The following is a 14,234-nucleotide window of genomic DNA, read 5'->3' on the forward strand; positions in this document are numbered from 1 at the left end:
CTTTTTTGTATTCAGATTCTGTAAATGTGACACGGGGCGGGCTGCCTGATGGCCGTTATTCTGCCTCCTGTCCCCCATAGCTGATTTCCATAGCTGTGGACGCCGTCCAGTGCTCCACAGGTCCCCGCGCATTCCCAGTGCCTATCTCTCGTGGATGAGCACTGTGCCCAGTGTCACCGCTGGTGACGTGCGCACAGGCTTTAGATTATGGGCAGTGCTGTGATGTTTATTACCAAGCAACCGCCCATAATCGTGGGACCGCGCTTTCCCCCTCGGCCTCCTTCGTTCTGCGCAAGCGCGGTGCTGCTGACCCCACGTCACCTCCTTCCCATCTTGCCCTGAGGCAGGAAATAGAATAGAATCTGTGAATCCCCCTGACTGTGTGTGTCCTGTTGGGACCCGGTCGCTCTCAGCCCTTAGCCACATTGAGGCCTATTTTAGACCCATGGTAAGGTTTTAATATTAGAGAGTGTAGGTACTATCCCAACTGGGTACACCTTGACGTTTGGTGGGATAGCTTTATGCTTTTTTTTATCAAAAACAGTGTTTACCAAGTACCCTATGTTTATATGCACTATGCTTTTATTTAGTTACAGCAGGGTATGTTTTCACAATTTTTTCCTTGGTTTCTCTTTGTCTCATGGCCAGTGTGAACATGGTCTCACAAGTTCCATGTATACCATCTCATACTCCGGCTCACTTTTTTGTTTCTATGTTTAGACCAGGATCACATAAAATGGATATACAATAAGTGTGGCTCCACACACGGCACCACAAACAAAAGGATATTTATTTCCTAAGTGCGGCTTCACAAAGGGCACCGCAAATATAAGGACATATATCCCCTTTTATCTGTTATCAACACATAAATTAAGCACAAAAAAGAAAGATCTCACCCATTCAGACGATGTTCTAATGCTTAAAGTATTAAACTAGGTTGACCAGTAAATGCGCTATCCAGATCGATATGTAGACTGTAAAATTGGGGACTCCATAGCAATAAATCAAAGGCCTTCCAATAGTTTATGCACATGAAAAATTGCCCAGGCCCCCCAGAGTCTACAGCAGAAGTTAGGCCTAAGCCACACGGCGAGAAAAACAGTGCGAGTGGAGTGCGATAAAACATCGCATTCCCCTTGGACCAATTCTAGCATGTGTGTCAGCACGCATGAGCGATTATTTTCTCAGCCCTAATCGGACTGAGAAAACAATCGCAGCATGCTGCGATGTAAGCCGAGACTTTCTCTCGCACCCATTCAAGTGAATGGGGCGAGAGAAAAATCGCACTGCACTTGCGGTACACCGGTGTACCGCTAGTGCAGTGCGAGAATGGCAATAGCCGGCTACGCAGGAGAGAGGGAGAGAAATCCCTCCCTCCCCTCCTGAGTGCCGGCCCGCCCCCCTGCAGCTGAGGTCTGCTCGCACGAACGGACCTCAGTTGCAAGGACACACGCACGACACTCGGCTCTGCTGTACTGCCAGCACGAGCCGAGTGTCTTGCAAGTGGATTGCAGTAGTCCCCGTGTGGCCCCAGCCTAATACTGATAAAAGCATTAAAAGAATTAAAAAAACATAAAAAATACACATTTGGTATGACTGCTCTTGTAAAAGTCTGATTTATCAAAATATAAAGTAAATTGATCTAATTGGTAAACGATGTAACAAGAAAAAAATCAAAACACAGAAATTATGGGTTTTAGGCCGCAGTATGAGGCAATCAAAACTTCATATCTGCCGCTGGTATGGTAATGCTATCAGTGATACCATTTGCTCAGAGCACAAAAAATAGGCCATCAAACAGCCATGTATCTCAAAAATTGAAATGTTAGGGGTTTCAGAAAATGGCGACAAAAGCTACTGTTTTTTTCTTTTTTACATATTTCAGGATTTTTTTTACCATTTAAATACTGTATTTTTCGATTTATAAGACGCACCTGATTATAAGACGCACCCCCAAATTTGGTGAAGGAAAAGAGATTTTTTTTTTTAATGTTAAATGTGGTCCGTCTTATGCCAGTGTCCATCTAACAAATCATATAGGGTATATGTCCCTGATAGCCCCACATCCTAAGATTAGCCTCCTTAATCTGGATATGGCCCCCTGATATTGATATGTGCTGGCACACGTCCCCCAGTGATGCCACATATCCCCCATTGATGGCACAAGTCTCCTATTGCTGGCACACGTCCCCTATTGCTGGCACATGTCTCCTATTGATGGAACACATCCCCTATTTATGGCACATGTCCCCCTGTGCTGGAACACGTCCCTTATTGCTGGCACAGGTTTCCTATAGATGGAACACGTCTCCTACAGGTGGTACAGGTCTCCTTTGGATAGCACATGTCCTCCTGTGCTGCCCATGGCCTCCTATGGATGGCACATGTCCCCCTGTGCTGCCCATGGCCCCCTATGGATGGCACATATCCCCCTGTGTTTGATATGGCCCCCTATGGATGGCACACGTCCCCCTGTGTTAGATATGGCCCCCATGCTGCTGTCCATAGTAAAATAAACACTTTACTTTACCTTCTCCAGTGCTGTCCTCCCTCGTGTCTCCCTCTGTGCTGCTGAGCTTCGCACTTCCTTGTTCTCGGTGCCGGTCATGTGATCGGCACAGTAGAGTGATATTATCTCTGCATGCCTGATCACAGCAGCAGCAGAGAGACCAGGAGATCAGTGCTGGAGGAGGTAAATAAAGAGTTTTTTATTTTACTATGGGCAGCAGCATGGGGGCCATATCTAACACAGGGGGGGGCATGTGCCATCAAAGGGGGGCGCAGGCAGATATAATAATATGCGCCGCTGCCCCAGCCCATCACTGCGGTGCGGTTTCAGCACCACGGTGATGGACAGCGGCAGTGCATATTATATGAGCGGGAGCAGGAGATCTAACATTGCCTCCTGCAGCTTTCCCCAGCCCCCAGCAGCACTCCAGAGCTGTGCCCACCTCCCCTGGACTCTGTAGTATATATATATATATATATATATATATATATACACCCCCCCCCGTATATTCAGATTGTAAGACTCACCCCCTACTTTCCCCCAAAATTTGGTGGAACAAAAGTGCGTCTTATAACGCGAAAAATTTGGTAATTAAAAAAAATATATACATGTTTGGTATCTGCACACTCATACTGGTCTCAGTAATCATCTTGTGCTGTCAGTTTTACCATATAGTTATTATGGTAAATAAAAAAATAAAAAATCTAAAATTAGTAGAATTGTATTTTTTGAAATTTCAACGTACTTGGATTTGTTTTCTCGTTTTCCACTACACTATGTGGTAGAATTACGGTAATTGTTTCATTAAATAATAACAACTCATCCTACAAACAAATAAGTCTTCATATGGCTATGTGAAAGGAAAAACTAAAAAAAAAAGATGTCTCTTAGAAGAAGGGGAGGAAAAAATGAAAAAAAAAATAAAATAAAAATGGAGGGAGTGAGGGGTTAAAATCCTTACAATAGCCATTTAATAGCAGCAGGCAGCTCCCTGAAGGCTTCATTCTTCTGTTGTTCATAATGGGTTTATTAACAAACTAAACAAAATAATCACATCTATAAAATTTAATTAGGGTTAGCTTAGTTCCTGAATTACTAAATTTGTAGACAGTTATCATTCAGGCACACCTTACAAGGCACCAAAAAAACACCAATCACAGATATTTGGGAATTAGAGTATTATACAGAAATCATAATTATATTCAAATATTTTTCCTTTTTCCCTTTATATTGGACACTTGACTGAATACTCCTTCTTATAAACTACAAAAGGAACACGCACTTTATAAGTATGGAAATGTTATCCTATTCTCTGTTTTTGTATGCTGTCACTGACCTGAGGGGATACTTATTGGAGCCCTCCCTCCACATATATCACATTATTGTATGATGATGTTTTATATTATTAATTTTTGTATATATTTAATAAAATGTACATATTTTTATGAATATGGAACTCCATGTGTGTTTTATGCACACCCTTTTGTAGAAGTGACCTCTCTAGTGACCCCATAACAACACAAGACAGAAGTGTTGCCATATGGATTTCAGTGAAGGAACAGGAAATGGAAAACTAGGTAACAGGGGAAGATCAGAACAACTCACGGGAAATAGAAACATACACTGCAGAGCAGAAACTATCACTGGCAGCATTCCGGGTAAAACGGCTCCAAGATAAGGCAGAGCGATCCCCCGAAACAGGGCATGACTGAATAGGCCCCTGCCATCAGGCACAGACCCAGAGAATACAGACAATGAGAAAACACACAAAACACACTGGCTCTGCAGAGAGCAGAGCCACAAGAGAATCATGACATCAAGAATCTGCATCAAATCATCTTGTGCTGTGACATATAAAATACAATACAGAATATAAATCTCTTGAAATAATTTTTATTCTCCAAAACAAATGTACTATTCCAATAATGTTGTAGAAATGACTACCAAAAAAGAATTCTTCTTAATTTTCTGTCAGTAGACATTTTCTTATTATTGCAATAATATATTCATTTCATGGTAGACTGAGTGCAACTGAATGCATGTTAACAAATTAGATTGTGAAGTAAAGCCCATTTATAGTGGTGTAAAAAAATCATACAACACAAAGGAAGGTTTGTGTGAACTTGTGGAGACATGAAATTTAAACCCTTTAAATACATACTTCATGTCTTGGATTGACAGCCTGTTTATAAATTCTAATATTCTCAAATTCTAATGGTCACTTTATACTAAGCACATTAATGAAAAAATGATCTTCAAGGAATAATTAGAAAAAAGAAATGTACAAATGTATACTTGGATCCCATTAAAAAAATGTTAAACTAAGGGTATGTTTTATATTTTATGAATATGTTTTACGCTCACCAATTAAAGGGGTTTTGGACTGGACATAAAATTGTGAATCATAACAGTGTGCAATGTGCACACAGTCACACTTTGGCAGCTCGAACGTCACGGAACTGCAAGTATGTGATATTCCAACTAGCTTCTCATTAAAGCACCACTCCAGAGTTTATTTTTCAGCACTGGAGTGGCTTTCTAAGCCTCCTGTCAATATACTCACCTTCCGGTGGCTTCACCTTTTGCCGCTGCCGTGGCGCCAACTTGTGACAGTAACTTGTGAATAGCAGGAAGTTACATCACAAGCTCCCAATCCATCTCTATGAGAGCTAGAACGAGGCTGATGCACTGCTCTGTATATCACAGGCGATCGACCGACCGCAGCTTCAAGTCCCATACGAAGACTATTAAATACTGTAGAAAAAATGTAAAAACCTTTTTAAAATCTTAAAAAAAACAAAAAAATACAACAGTTCAAATCACCACTGTTTTTCCCCATTAAAAACAAAATCATTAAAAAAATACATGTATTTGGTATCAATGCATTCAAAAATGTCTGATTTATCAAAATATAGAATAAAATTAATCTGATCAGTAAATGACGTAATGAGAAAAAAAAATCAAAATAACAGATTTACAGCATTTCAATCTCCACAACATTGCAATAAAATGCAATATCAAGTGATCAAAACATTGTATCTACCCTAAAAACGGATCAGTAAAAATGTCAGCTCAGGGCATAAAAAAGTAAGCCATTATACATTAAAAATAATAATAATAATCATTCTATCTATTCATTTATATAGCGCTATTAATTCCACAGCACTTTACATACATTGGCAACACTGTCCCCATTGGGGCTCACAATCTAGGTTCCCTATCAATATGTCTTTGGAGTGTGGGAGGAAACTGGAGTACCCGAAGGAAACCCACACAAACACAGGGAGAACATACAAACTCCTTCCAGATGGTGTGCTTAGTGTAATAAATAAGGTTATGTGTCTTGAATATGACGACAAAAAGGGAAATTTTGGGGAGGACCAATTTCTGAATTTTTTTCACCTGAAATAAAAAAAAGAAATACATTTTTGTTATCTACATAATCAGACTGACCAGGAGAATATTGCAGGTCAATTTTACTATATATTGAACATGCTAAATAAAATACCTTAATAACCACTGTGTAATTGCACTTTTTTACAATTTCACCACTCTTGGAATTTTTTTTCCATTATCCAGGACACTATGTAGCAAAATAAATAGTGTAATTTAAAAGTACAACCTGTCCAGCAAAAAACAAGCCTTTATGGCTATATTTACGAGAAACGTTATGTATTTTGGAAAAAGGAGAGGACAAAAAAAAACAAAAAGAAAAATCACCTTTGGGTGAATGGGTAAAGTTAAGCGAAAAAAGTTGCCAATCGGAGAGTGACCGCCAGAATGCAACTACTTCCTCTTTTGTGACAACGGCTCATGTCGGCAATAGAGTGGAATGAGGATTTGGCAATCTGGAGCCATATAGAGTAATTTCAAAAATTTATATGGAGCCCGGAAGCCACTATAACTTACCATTGCCCACAGACAAACATTTTTAAAGGAAACTTGTCACATTAAATATGCTATCTGATCAGCAGGCAACATCTACATAATTGCCAGTTGTGGATGTAACTGTAACCCACAATGCACTGCGGCACTGTCAGTTACCATTCAAACTACAAAGACGACAGTTTCCTGTTAAGCCAGCTTTTGTAATGACAATTATCAAGGCGCAAGGACAGACTCTACATTGTAGGGGTATTTATCTACCTCAACCAGCCTTTGGCCATGAGCAGCTATATGCTGCTTTCTCCAGAGTTAAGCAACGCTCCCATGTCAAAGTGAAAGTTTTAGATTCACCACTACAAGGACAGTTGTTACATGGTAGTGATAAAGTGTTCCCTAAAAATGTAGTTTATAAAAATGTTTTAAATTAATTTATTTCTTTAGTCATCTCAATAATATGTACATAGTATTATATCACATTAATAGGGATTTACTTTTTTACATACATTGAAATGCTTTAAGGGCCATTTACATGCTGCGACATCGCTAACGATATATCGTCAGGGTCACGGTGTTTGTAACGCACATCCGGCGCCGTTAGCGACATCGCATTTTTTTGTTCCCCCAAATTTTTGGGGAAAAAGGGGGTGCGTCTTATAATCCGAATATACAGGTGTATATATATATATATATATATATATATATATATATATACAGTTAGGTCCAGAAATATTTGGACAGTGACACAAGTTTTGTTATTTTAGCTGTTTACAAAAACATGTTCAGAAATACAATTATATATATAATATAGGCTGAAAGTGCACACTCCCAGCTGCAATATGAGAGTTTTCACATCCAAATCGGAGAAAGGGTTTAGGAATCATAGCTCTGTAATGCATAGCCTCCTCTTTTTCAAGGGACCAAAAGTAATTGGACAAGGGACTCTAAGGGCTGCAATTAACTCTGAAGGCGTCTCCCTCGTTAACCTGTAATCAATGAAGTAGTTAAAAGGTCTGGGGTTGATTACAGGGGTGTGGTTTTGCATTTGGAAGCTGTTGCTGTGACCAGACAACATGCGGTCTAAGGAACTCTCAATTGAGGTGAAGCAGAACATCCTGAGGCTGAAAAAAAAGAAAAAATCCATCAGAGAGATAGCAGACATGCTTGGAGTAGCAAAATCAACAGTCGGGTACATTCTGAGAAAAAAGGAATTGACTGGTGAGCTTGGGAACTCAAAAAGGCCTGGGCGTCCACGGATGACAACAGTGGTGGATGATCGCCGCATACTTTCTTTGGTGAAGAAGAACCCATTCACAACATCAACTGAAGTCCAGAACACTCTCAGTGAAGTAGGTGTATCTGTCTCTAAGTCAACAGTAAAGAGAAGACTCCATGAAAGTAAATACAAAGGGTTCACATCTAGATGCAAACCATTCATCAATTCCAAAAATAGACAGGCCAGAGTTAAATTTGCTGAAAAACACCTCATGAAGCCAGCTCAGTTCTGGAAAAGTATTCTATGGACAGATGAGACCAAGATCAAACTGTACCAGAATGATGGGAAGAAAAAAGTTTGGAGAAGAAAGGGAACGGCACATGATCCAAGGCACACCACATCCTCTGTAAAACATGGTGGAGACAACGTGATGGCATGGGCATGCATGGCTTTCATTGGCACTGGGTCACTTGTGTTTATTGATGACATAACAGCAGACAAGAGTAGCCGGATGAATTCTGAAGTGTACCGGGATATACTTTCAGCCCAGATTCAGCCAAATGCCGCAACGTTGATCGGACGGCGCTTCATAGTACAGATGGACAATGACCCCAAGCATACAGCCAAAGCTACCCAGGAGTTCATGAGTGCAAAAAAGTGGAACATTCTGCAATGGCCAAGTCAATCACCAGATCTTAACCCAATTGAGCATGCATTTCACTTGCTCAAATCCAGACTTAAGACGGAAAGACCCACAAACAAGCAAGACCTGAAGGCTGCGGCTGTAAAGGCCTGGCAAAGCATTAAGAAGGAGGAAACCCAGCGTTTGGTGATGTCCATGGGTTCCAGACTTAAGGCAGTGATTGCCTCCAAAGGATTCGCAACAAAATATTGAAAATAAAAATATTTTGTTTGGGTTTGGTTTATTTGTCCAATTACCTTTGACCTCCTAAAATGTGGAGTGTTTGTAAAGAAATGTGTACAGTTCCTACTATTTCTATCAGATATTTTTGTTCAAACCTTCAAATTAAACGTTACAATCTGCACTTGAATTCTGTTGTAGAGGTTTCATTTCAAATCCAATGTGGTGGCATGCAGAGCCCAACTCGCGAAAATTGTGTCACTGTCCAAATATTTCTGGACCTAACTGTATATATAATATTGTACAGAGTCCAGGGGAGGTTGGGGCAGCTCTGGAGTGGTGCTGGGGGGCTGGTGAAAGCTGCAGGAGGCAGCGAGAGATCTCCTGCTCCCGCTCATATAATATGCACTGCCAATGTCCATCACTGTGGTGCTGAAACCGCTGGGGCAGCGGCGCAAAATATATCTGCCTGCGCCCGCCTTTGATGGCACATGCCCCCCTGTGTTAGATATGGCCTCGATGTTGCTGCCCATAGTAAAATAAAAAACTCTTTACTTACCACCTACAGCGCTGATCTCCCGGTGTCTCCCTGCTGCCGCTGTGATCAGGCATGCAGAGATGATGTCACTCTGCTGTGCTGATCACATGACCGGCACCGAGATCCAGGAAGTGCAGGAGCTCAGCAGCATGGAGGGTGACATGAGGAAGGACAGCACTGGGGAAGGTAAGGAAAGAGTGTTTTATTTTACTATGGGCAGCAGCATGGGGGCCATATCTAACACAAGGGGAGGTGTGCCATCCATAGGGGGCCATATCTAACACAGGGGGAGGTGTGCCATCCATAGGGGGCTCTATCTAACACAGGGGGAGGTGTGCCATCCATAGGGGGCCATATCAAACACAGGGGGATGTGTGCCATCCATAGGTGGCCATATCAAACACAGGGGGAGGTGTGCCATCCATAGGGGGCCATATCAAACACAGGGGGACGTATCAACACAGGGGGACGTGTACCATACATTGGGGGCCATGGGCAGCACAGGGGGACGTGTGCCACCCATAGGGGGCCATGGGCAGCACAGGGGGACATGTGCCATCCATAGGAGACCTGTGCCAGCTGTAGGAGATGTGTGCCAGCTGTAGGAGACCTGTGCCAGCTGTAGGGGATATGTGCCAGCAATAGGGGACGTGTTCCAGCACAGGGGGACGTGTGCCATAAATAGGGGATGTGTTCCATCAATAGGAGACATGTGCCAGCAATAGGGGACATGTGCCATCAATAGGGGACATGTGCCATCACTGGGGGACGTGTGCCAGCACAAGGGGGCTATATTCAATATAAGGGGACCATATCCAGATTAAGGGGGCTAAATTTAGGATGGGGAGCTATGAGGGACATATACCCTATATGGTTTGTTATATGGACACTGGCATTATAAGACAGACCCCATTTAACATTAAAAAAATCTCTTTTCCTTCACCAAATTTGGGGGTGCGTCTTATAATCAGGTGCATCTTATAAAGCGAAAAATACGGTAACTGAAAAGTGGGGCGTGCAATATTATTAGTCCCTTTTACTTTCTGTGCAGCAAACTGACTCCAGAAGTTCATTGAGGATCCCTGAATGATTCAATGTTGTCCTAAATGACTGATGATGATAAAGCTTGAAATGCGGGAAAAAGGTGAAAATGTCAAGGGAGCCGAATACTTTCGCAAGACACTGTAGATATATAATTTCTTAATATGATAAACATAGATGATAGATATATAGACATATATAGCTTGAGGAGACATTATAGATACAAATATACATAGTTTACCCGTACATACATAAATAATATATATCAATATACCTAATACATAGAAATAGAATATAATAACATTTCCATTTATTGTCTTTCTGGACTGTTATGTAAAAGTAAGGAGCTTTGCCATTATTTTTGACATGTTAATAAATTTTATCCTCTCACTTCCTTTGTGTTTTTTTGTCCACTTTGGGAACGGACAATCACACACACATCAAACTGCACTAAACAATGTACCACCTCCAATTATAGTCACAACAGCTTACAATCGACCACATAGTGTAAATACACACAGCATACAGGGAAGACACCACATCACATAGTGATAACAGCTCAAGAAACACAACACCAAATACCAATATAAAGCACACAAGGAAGAGACAGTGCACAGGGGTGAAAGAGGTCAAATGATGCAACACATACAATACACAAATACAAAGGGATGACATACAACAGATAAAAGTCCATTGCTTCTGTCAGCACCACTAAGCATAGACAGATGTTCATTTCACAGCACTCCTGATGTGATAGCATTGGGCCTATTCCTAGTGGTATATATATGTATGAGCTGTACACACAGACAATGGATAATTCCTACAGCCCCCCCATACACATTAGATTAATGTTGGCAGCACCTGCTGATATCAATGGGTTTGGCTGACACTCTTGGTATGGGGCTGATGACTAGAGATGAGCGAACCGGTCCCGGTTTGGCTCGAGGCCGGTTCGCCGAACGGAGGTCCCGTTCGAGTTCGGCTCGTCGAACGTTCGACGAACCGAACTCGAACTGCATAGGAAACAATGGCAGGCAATCACAAACACAGAAAAACACCTAGAAAACACCCTCAAAGGTGTCCAAAAGGTGACAAACAACTCAAACACATGGGAAAGTGACAAGGACATATACTCATGCGAAAACAAAACAGCTGGACAAGGAAAAAGAGGAGGACACACAGATATAGGCATGGCACGCCCTTCTAAAGTCATGTAAAACACCGCAAGGTGACTCCAAGCGGAGTCTCCCTTTTTTCCAAAAATTGGGCCACACAGACACCCACCCCATCAGTGGCAGCACTTGGGCCCTAGTTGCAAACAGGATGTTTTGATTTGCATCAAGCACATTCAAAAATACGCCATAATTAACCGTCCCCAGCATGACACCGGGGTAGGTAGATAAAGTCTTTGCTGACCCATGACTTGTTCATCTTGGCTTCTTTTAAAAACAATGTAAGCAAGGGTTACTCCAAGCGGAGTCTCCCTTTTTTCCAAAAATTGGGCCCCACACACACCCACCCCTTCAGTGGCAGCAGTTGTGCCCCAGTTGTACACTTCACAGCTACATTTGCATCAAGCACATTCAAAAATACGCCATTCTTATCCGTCTCCAGGATGACACCGGGGTAGGTAGCAAAGTCTTTCCTGATCCCAGCTCTGTTCATCTTGGCTTCTTTTAAAAACAATGTAAGCAAGGGTTACTCCAAGCGGAGTCTCCCTTTTTTCCAAAAATTGGGCCCCACACACACCCACCCCTTCAGTGGCAGCAGTTGTGCCCCAGTTGTATACTTCACAGCTAGATTTGCATCAAGCACATTCAAAAATACGCCATTCTTATCCGTCCCCAGGATGACACCGGGGTAGGTAGCAAAGTCTTTCCTGATCCCAGCTCTGTTCATCTTGGCTTCTTTTAAAAACACAGCAAGCAAGGGTTACTCCAAGCGGAGTCTCCCTTTTTTCCAAAAATTGGGCCACACTGACACCCACCCCTTCAGTGGCAGCAGTTGTGCCCCAGTTGTAGACTTCACAGCTACATTTGCATCAAGCACATTTAAAAATACGCCATTCTTATCCGTCCCCAGGATGACACCGGGGTAGGTAGCAAAGTCTTTCCTCATCCCAGCTCTGTTCATCTTGGCTTCTTTTAAAAACACAGCAAGCAAGGGTTACTCCAAGCGGAGTCTCCCTTTTTTCCAAAAATTGGGCCCCACACACACCCACCCCTTCAGTGGCAGCAGTTGTGCCCCAGTTGTACACTTCACAGCTAGATTTGCATCAAGCACATTGAAAAATACGCCATTCTTATCCGTCCACAGGATGACACCGGGGTAGGTAGCAAAGTCTTTCCTGATCCCAGCTCTGTTCATCTTGGCTTCTTTTAAAAACACAGCAAGCAAGGGTTACTCCAAGCGGAGTCTCCCTTTTTTCCAAAAATTGGGCCCCACACACACCCACCCCTTCAGTGGCAGCAGTTGTGCCCCAGCTGTACACTTCACAGCTAGATTTGCATCAAGCACATTGAAAAATACGCCATTCTTATCCGTCCCCAGGATGACACCGGGGTAGGTAGCAAAGTCTTTCCTGATCCCAGCTCTGTTCATCTTGGCTTCTTTTAAAAACACAGCAAGCAAGGGTTACTCCAAGCGGAGTCTCCCTTTTTTCCAAAAATTGGGCCCCACACACACCCACCCCTTCAGTGGCAGCAGTTGTGCCTCAGTTGTACACTTCACAGCTAGATTTGCATCAAGCACATTCAAAAATACGCCATTCTTATCCGTCCCCAGGATGACACCGGGGTAGGTAGCAAAGTCTTTCCTGATCCCAGCTCTGTTCATCTTGGCTTCTTTTAAAAACACAGCAAGCAAGGGTTACTCCAAGCGGAGTCTCCCTTTTTTCCAAAAATTGGGCCCCACACACACCCACCCCTTCAGTGGCAGCAGTTGTGCCCCAGTTGTACACTTCACAGCTAGATTTGCATCAAGCACATTCAAAAATACGCCATTCTTATCCGTCCCCAGGATGACACCGGGGTAGGTAGCAAAGTCTTTCCTGATCCCAGCTCTGTTCATCTTGGCTTCTTTTAAAAACACAGCAAGCAAGGGTTACTCCAAGCGGAGTCTCCCTTTTTTCCAAAAATTGGGCCCCACACACACCCACCCCTTCAGTGGCAGCAGTTGTGCCCCAGTTGTACACTTCACAGCTAGATTTGCATCAAGCACATTCAAAAATACGCCATTCTTATCCGTCCCCAGGATGACACCGGGGTAGGTAGCAAAGTCTTTCCTGATCCCAGCTCTGTTCATCTTGGCTTCTTTTAAAAACACAGCAAGCAAGGGTTACTCCAAGCGGAGTCTCCCTTTTTTCCAAAAATTGGGCCACACAGACACCCACCCCATCAGTGGCAGCACTTGGGCCCTAGTTGCAAACAGGATGTTTTGATTTGCATCAAGCACATTCAAAAATACGCCATAATTAACCGTCCCCAGCATGACACCGGGGTAGGTAGATAAAGTCTTTGCTGACCCATGACTTGTTCATCTTGGCTTCTTTTAAAAACAATGTAAGCAAGGGTTACTCCAAGCGGAGTCTCCCTTTTTTCCAAAAATTGGGCCCCACACACACCCACCCCTTCAGTGGCAGCAGTTGTGCCCCAGTTGTACACTTCACAGCTACATTTGCATCAAGCACATTCAAAAATACGCCATTCTTATCCGTCCCCAGGATGACACCGGGGTAGGTAGCAAAGTCTTTCCTGATCCCAGCTCTGTTCATCTTGGCTTCTTTTAAAAACACAGCAAGCAAGGGTTACTCCAAGCGGAGTCTCCCTTTTTTCCAAAAATTGGGCCCCACACACACCCACCCCTTCAGTGGCAGCAGTTGTGCCCCAGTTGTACACTTCACAGCTACATTTGCATCAAGCACATTCAAAAATACGCCATTCTTATCCGTCCCCAGGATGACACCGGGGTAGGTAGCAAAGTCTTTCCTGATCCCAGCTCTGTTCATCTTGGCTTCTTTTAAAAACACAGCAAGCAAGGGTTACTCCAAGCGGAGTCTCCCTTTTTTCCAAAAATTGGGCCCCACACACACCCACCCCTTCAGTGGCAGCAGTTGTGCCCCAGCTGTACACTTCACAGCTAGATTTGCATCAAGCACATTGAAAAATACGCCATTCTTATCCGTCCC

The sequence above is a fragment of the Anomaloglossus baeobatrachus genome, chromosome 3 (genome assembly GCF_048569485.1).
Source record: "Anomaloglossus baeobatrachus isolate aAnoBae1 chromosome 3, aAnoBae1.hap1, whole genome shotgun sequence".
Lineage (NCBI taxonomy): Eukaryota > Metazoa > Chordata > Amphibia > Anura > Aromobatidae > Anomaloglossus > Anomaloglossus baeobatrachus.